The sequence below is a fragment of the Myotis brandtii genome, unplaced genomic scaffold (genome assembly GCF_000412655.1).
Source record: "Myotis brandtii unplaced genomic scaffold, ASM41265v1 scaffold424, whole genome shotgun sequence".
NCBI classification, from domain to species: Eukaryota; Metazoa; Chordata; class Mammalia; order Chiroptera; family Vespertilionidae; genus Myotis; species Myotis brandtii.
Window position 1 is genome coordinate 508,666 of NW_005366245.1, and position 7,822 is coordinate 516,487.

Below are 7,822 nucleotides of genomic sequence, written 5' to 3' on the forward strand. Positions count from 1 at the left end.
AATACTATTAAGAAATTCAATGGGAAAATTTTCATTTTCATCATCATCCACTGAATCGATGGAATCATCACTCAAATATGTGTGAAAATCTCCATCGAGTATATCCAAAATTCACCAAATTCATGATCGACAATAACAGATGGAAACACGCGTGTAAGATAGGCATCAGCAAGAGCTTTATATGTATCATGCATGTGCGAGTCAATATTTATTTTTAAATTGCCAGTCTGCATCATATGTACTAGCCAGTCAGACAGTCACATGGTCATATGGACATACGGTCAGTCACTTAGCCTTATATATATATAGATACTTAAGAAAATATAAAAGAAACCAGTTATAAAATGAGATGTTTTATTATTCTGCCAAATTAACCATAAGGCACCTATTCAGTAATTCACTCCTTAATTCTCAAATTTTCCTCAGCCCAAAGTCCTTTGCCTTTTTTCCCCACCCCCACCAAGGCCCCACTAAAATTTTTAAAAAGTATTCAACAAAATATATTTTAAGTAGTAACAATTTCCTCCATTTTATAAGTGCTGGACAGAAGGGTGTGAGGGCTGACTATGTGGTTTCCCCCTCAAAGCCCTGGGTCAAACCTGTACTGGAGATAGAAAAAGATTTACATCGAATTTCAGAATGAAGCATTAAACTGGACTGGACTGACTTGTATTAACCACAATGGGCATGGTGAGAATTAGATGAGATAACATAGGGAGCATCTTTGCCTTCAAACAGTGGGGAGAAGACACGTAATTAATTCAAGGGCAACAGGGAAATCTCCCTCAACATTCAATTACACAAATCCACAAATACATCCCTTTCTGACACATTTCCTCCAGTCTTCTCTTCACTGGCCCAGAATGTCTAAACCAGTTGGTTTTTATTTGCGTAATCTAAACTTGAATGAAAAGTTGAAGAATTTTCCTGCACACACTAAAATGCACATACAACACGGCATCCTCTCTCTCAGAGCTCGCTTCTCGGGTTAAATGCTGATGAGCATAATATAAGGGTCGCTGCCCACTCAAAACCCAGTACCACACGTGCCCTTTGCCCTCCTCACCACAGCCTCCAGCGTCTTTATACATCATTCCCCAAGGCTCTAGTGTTACAGGAGTTACACTCAGGCTAGATTGAAGGGTTTAATGAGTGGAAGAATTAAACAAAAACAAAAACAAAAGGGCCATCACAAACTGAAAATTAAGAGATCAGCAAACTCCCTGTTGGTTTAAAAATTCCATTTGACCGTGCCAGTGCACTAATTAATATAATAAAACACACAAAGACCTTGCTTAACATTAAGTGAGCAGGCTGCCCACGGCTTGCTGCCCACTCTCCGAGCAAGCATCTGCTTAGAATGTAACCAATTGTCTCTTGGGGAGGCTAAAGGAAGGGAGGGGAAGCTGCTTTGGCAGAGAGTCTAACAGTTAACTAGGCTCCTTTTGAAAATAGGATTCTTATCCTGTTTTCAATGCCAAGCATATACGATGTCAAGTAAATTGGTCTTCATACAAAACATGTCAGAACTGCAGCAAGTGGATGAGAAAAAAAATGTATACAATTATTCTGTGCTAACCAGTATTTGAAATGTTTCTTCTTTTTAACTTGCACTCCTCTCTTGTGCCTAGAACAGAGCTTGGCACATATTGGGCACTCAATAAATACGTTTTTAATAACTCTAGTTAATAAACAGGCCCTCACCGGTTTGGCTCAGTGGATAGAGAGTGTCAGTCTGCAGACTGAGGGTCTCGGGTTTGATTCCGGTCAAGGGCAATTGCCTGCGTTGTGGACTCAAGGCCCAGTAGGGGTCATGCAGGAGGCAGCCGATCAGTGATTCTCATCATTGATGTTTCTATCTTTCTCTCCCTCTTCCTTCTTCTCTGAAATGAATAAAAATATATTTAAAAATAAATAAATAGTACACCTGTTGATGTTCCACAGACATTATAAATATTAATGATTCACTATTCGTTCTTGATGCCCAAACTCAGAGGCTACACATCTTGTCTGGCTTTGTTCAGTTGCTAATCACTTATTATGCCCATCACTGTTCTAGGCACAATAAGCAATATTTTTAATGTCAGCTTTCTTAAACAGCTTATGTTCCTGTCTGCAAGAAAAAAAATGCACAGATGGGAAAAGTTAAATAACTTTTAACTTTTAGAAATAAGAACTGAGTCATATAGGAATAAACTGCTCCACTTCCATTACTGTTTCTTCATAAATAGTCAAAGATGCCACTGATTAAGCATCTTCTATGTGCTAGACACATACATGGGTTAGATACATAATTTCATTTAGTTCTCACTTTGCTTCAGAGTAGGTTTTATAATCCTTAGTTTTATATAGAAAATAGAGAGGTTACTCAAGGTGGTGCTGTTAGTAAAATACAAAGTTTAGGATTCCAGATATCTTACTTCAAAGTAATACTTACACTATTTCCAAGATGCCATGCTGTTCCCTGTTTTTAAAATTTTTGAAGTATGCTATGCTCCTTCTTGGAGGTACAAAGATATTCAGGAGATAGTAGCTTGAATACTGAATTCAGGATTTGCTAGGACATCTTGAAATTTTCATGAGAGGAAAAATGGTCCAAGAATTTGAAATCTGGATTATTTTGGAAAGTTTGTGCTTTCTGTTCAGTGCACACGTGTAAAAAACGAATGATTACTTAAAAGCTACGCAGGAAATTTTCATGGAAGGGATGATATTGGAGCTATGCCTAAAGGACTCTAAAGTAAGATTCAACCCTTGCACTCAAGGAACTAATGGTCAAGAAGATTGTAAATCCATGGACGTTTATATAGGATAAAGACATTTGGAATTTTATTAATTTTTGTTCACACAACTAAAACATGGGTTCTACACTTCCATAATTAGCTGTGTTTGGCCTCAGTCAGGATTTTTTTTGTTTGTTTGTTTGTTTGTTTGTTTTTTTAATTCTCACCTGAGGGTATTTTTCCATTGATTTTTAGAGAGAGTGGAAAGGACGGGGAGAGACAAAAAGAAAAGCATTGATATGATCGAATGGAACCTGTGACCATGGGCTGACACTCTATACACTTAGCCGAATCAGCTAGAGCTCAGGCAGGGTTCTTTTTTTTTTTTCCGATGCAAAAGCATAAGAGTCTAAAGCATTGATATGATCGAATGGAACCTGCGACCATGGGCCGACACTCTATCCACTTAGCGGAATCAGCTAGAGCACAGGCAGGGTTCTTAATGACAGCTGTGACTCCTATTGAACACATCTGTCATCTTCCTACCACGTGAAAAGTAGGATTCTAATAACTCAATGGGCCAAAGAAACTCTTCAGAATTATATTTGGGACTGTCCATAGTATTAAAGACAGAATTTATAATTCTGTAATATATAATTTTAAATAATGAAGATAAAACATTACCATAAAAAAATTCTAGCAACAAAAAGTTATAAAGCATAAAGTAAAAACCTCTCCTCCCCTTAATCTTACTTCTCTGGAATCTTTCTGTTCATTCCTTATTTAACAAATATTTATTGAGTACCTACTGTGTGCCAGGCAATGCCCTACCCAGACTCTTAGACAATCCATGAACAAAATAGAGTAATATCCTTATTCTCATGGATTTTGCATTCTAAAGAGAGAAAGGGAACAAATAATACATATTTAAATTATGTGGTATGTTAGATAGTGCTAAGTGTTATGGAAAAAAAAAAGTAATACAGGGCAAGTACAAAAGGGCAGGTTAGGAATACAAACTGAGTGGGGTGCAATTTTAAAGAGGGAGTCCAGGGTAGGCCTCATTGAGAAGTGCCATTGTCTATGCAAATCCAAATACATGCTTATCCATTAGTATTTTTACAAACATAAGATCATATTCTGGCAATGCTTTTTTTCAGTTCAAAAATAGATTGTGGCCTGGCTGGCATGGCTCAGTGGTTGAGCATCAACCTATGACCCAGGAGGTCACAGGTTGGATTCCTGGTCAGAGCACATACCCGGGTTGTAGGCTCAATCCTCAGTGGGGGCGTGCAGGAGGCAGCCAATCAATGATTCTCTTTTATCATTGATGTTTCTATCTCTCTCTCCCTCTCTCTTCCTCTCTGAAATAAATAAAAATATATTTAAAAGGTTGTGGGCATAACTCCATGTCATTATATATGAATCTGCTTCTTTCTTTTTAATCATGGCATGGAATTTCATTATACTTGTGTGTATCTTTTTTTTATACCTTCATAAACCATAGGCATTATCATTTCATTTAAACCTTTGTCAATGATTGGTTTTCTAAACAACAACAACAAAAAAAACTCTTGCAAAATATTTGCAGTTCGCCCTAACCGGTTTGGCTCAGTAGATAGAGCATCGGCCTGTGGACTCAAGGGTCCCAGGTTCGATTCCGGTCAAGGGCATGTACCTTGGTTGCGGGCACATACCCAGTAGGGAGTGTGCAGGAGGCAGCTGATCGATTGATCAATGTTTCTCTCTCATCGATGTTTCTAACTCTCTATCCCTGTCCCTTTCTCTCTGTAAAAAAATCAATAATAAAAAATATGTATATAAAATAAAAAATATATATTTGCAATTCTCTGATTATTATTTTATCATATGTTTATTGTTCACTGATATATAATTACAAATCTAAAGTGCTGTCAAAATATATTTCTTTTGTGGTTTACTTGCATATTTATTAAATATTCGATTCTATAATTGTCTCTTCTAGAATATTCTGAATATTTAATATTAACTGAAATAGTGTTATTAAAGTCAGAACAGAAGGACACAAGATCAAAGGCCATGCCTAAGTTCTAGAGGCAGCAAGAACTTTGCCTGTTTCCACGTTTGTCCCACTACAATCTATTGCCTACACATTAGTGAGAATGAGAATGAGGTTAAAAAAAAAATCAGATCATAATATTCTGCTTTCCTAATGGCTTTCCATTATACATAAAATACAAAGTCCTTACAATAATCTATAAAGGCCTCAACGATCTAGCCCCTGGCTGCATATCTGAGCCCCGCTCCTACTTCTCTCTCCCTCTGTCACTATGTTCTAGCTAAGCTTGCTTTTTTCTAGTTCTCAGCACACCAAGTGTCTGCACACCATGGGACCTTTAACTGTGCATTTTCCTCTGGCTTCAGCATTTTCCCTGGGTGGTCAGATGATAAGATCTTTCATTAGCACTTGATAGGCTGTCGATAAATATTTGTTAAATGAGTAAAGGAAGAAGGTGGCAAATATTAGGTTTAGACATATATCAATTCAGCTAGTACTTTGGGATCATCTATTATGTTCTGGGTGTTGGTGATACAAAGATGAACACAAGACAAGCTACTGCCTTACTTTCCTCTCTTTTCTGTAGAAAAAGGACTGTTGTCTTAGATGCGTGCAGAAACCTTAAAATACCAACTCAAAAATACCAACTTCGGCACAGGATTGCTAAATCAAAAATTAAATTAACATGGAAAGAATTTAACAATAAAGCTTAAATTTAAAGATTCTTCCTCAGTGTGTAATCTAATTTTGCTCTCTTAGTGAGTTTTCCCAGATGCAGTTACTCACAAGTTTTCTTCTTTCAGGAAACTCCTGTGACTATCCTCAAGTCTGATATAAAAACATCAGGTGTGGCTGAGTGGTTGAGCGTCAATCCATGAATCAAGAGATCATGGTTCAATTCCGATTCAGGGCACATGCCTGGGTTGCAGTCTCAATCCCCAGTAGGGGGCATGCAGGAGGCAGCCAATCAATGATTCTCTCTCATCATTGACTCTTCTATCTCTCTTTCCTTCTCCCTTCCTCTCTCTGAAATCGATAAAAAAAATATTTTAAAACATAAGGTTTTATGATCTTTGATATATGTTTGCATATGTAAGTATTTAAAAATAATTTTTAATGATATATATTTTTTTGTCCTTGAATTTTGGATTTTATCCTATCTGAATTATGTTTGAAATGGACAAGTAATACATATAGTCGGAGATCAATTAAATTTTAAAAAATCCAAAGTAAAACTTATCCAAGAATTAGACATGGTGAATTTCAGGAGAGTATGGTAAAAGGGAGATTTTTAGAAGGCAAAGAAGAAGAAAGAGGTTTCATGCTGAATGACCTAAGCCTTCAAAAATAAAGTAGAACACATCTTCTGTTGAATTAAGATCTGAGGGCCTGAGCTTGTGGGGACATTTTGAAGAATCACAATGGAGAAAGTGAAAATAATTTAATAAAACACTGAAGTGGTCAAGTGGAAATTTGCAGTAATCCCAATCAAAAGGGTTTTATACAACTTTAGGATAAATAAAGAAAAAAACGATAGTGCTCTGGGTTTGAAGATAAATAATAGAAATGGCAACTGGGCAGAAAAGTCAAGGACCCTCAGGAAAGTAGAGAGAATTACATAATAAACGCCCATGTTCTCATCATCCATCCTCAATAATTATCTCCTCATGGCTGATCTTGTTTTATTTATACCTTCACACTTCTCCCCCAGACATTAGATTATTTTTTTAAATATATTTTATTGATTTTTTTATAGAGAGGAAAGGAGAGGGATGGAGAGCTAGAAACATTGATGAGAGAGAAACATCGATCAGCTGCCTCCTGCACACCTCCTACTGGGGATGTGCCCGTAACCAAGGTACATGCCCTTGACCAGAATCAAACCTGGGACCCTTCAATTCACAGTCCGATGCTCTATCCACTGAGCCAAACCGATTAGGGCTAGATTATTTTGATATCATATTATTTTACTTGGATTTTAGTATGTGTCTCTAAAAGATAAAGACGCTTTTTAAAAACCATAATCACAATACCATATTGCACCTGAAAAATTAAAAATAATTCTTAATACAAATATTCACTCCATGTTCAAGTGACTCCAATTGCCTCATAATTTTTTATAGTTGTCTTATTCAATGCAGAATCCAACCAGAATTCATGGATTAAATATGGTTTATAGGTCTCTTATGTTTCTTCAAACTTATAGTTCTCCCTGCAATTCTTTGTTTCTTTGTAATTTTTGCTGAAGAAGCTAGAAGCAGGAGAGGAGATCAAATATGCAGCCAGTGGGGCTAGATCTTGTAGGGCAAGCATGTCAAACTCGCGGCCCGCAGGCTGCATGTGGCCCACAACAAATATTTTTGCAGCCCAGCCAATATAACGGTATCTAAGAAATGTTTTAATAAAAATTTCATAACTTAATTTTTACAATATCCTGTTATACATAATCCTATCTAATAAAAGAGTAATATGCAAATTGACAGTCGCTCCAACACACAAGATGGCCGCCCCCATGTGGTCAAAGATGGCCACCACAAGATGGCCGGCAGGAGAGGGCAGTTGGGGGGGACCAGGCCAGCAGGGGAGGGCAGTTGGGGGCAATCGGGCCGGCAGGAGAGCAGTTAGGTGTTAATCAGGCTGGCAGGGGAGTGGTTAGGGGTGATCAGGCAGGCAGGCAGAAACGGTTAGCGGCAATCAGGCAAGCAGGCAGGCGACCAGTTGGGAGCCAGCAGTCCCGGATTGTGAGAGGGATGTCTGACTGCCCATTTAGGCCCGATCCCACACCGGGCAGTCGGACATCCCTAAATGGGCAGTTGGACATCCCTCGAGGGGTCCCAGATTGGAGAGGGTGCAGGCTGGGCTGAGAGACATACCCTCCCCGCACTGAGCCTCTAGTTATTAATAACAAACTACAATGTTCACTAATGACTGATTACTATAATCGTGTTGCCTTCGTTTCCCTTACGCGCAGGCACACCAGTTCTCTCCACTAATACCAGCAACGAATATTTTAACAGCTGATTGCCACGTCATTAGTCTTGGACTGACTTGTTTGGTGTGC

At 38.1% G+C, this 7,822-nt stretch overlaps 1 long non-coding RNA gene across 1 annotated transcript in view; it reads right to left on the minus strand.

The window, feature by feature from the left end:
* Nucleotides 1-7,813, minus strand: part of LOC106727452 — a 9,558-nt gene extending 1,745 nt beyond the window's left edge. Inside the window, exons 1-2 of the long non-coding RNA XR_001363645.1 lie at nucleotides 7,684-7,813; nucleotides 3,251-3,261 (exon numbers count right to left, since the gene is read on the minus strand). This is a non-coding gene — a long non-coding RNA (uncharacterized LOC106727452). The remainder of the gene's footprint in view (nucleotides 1-3,250; nucleotides 3,262-7,683) is intronic.
* Nucleotides 7,814-7,822: the final 9 nt, after the last annotated feature.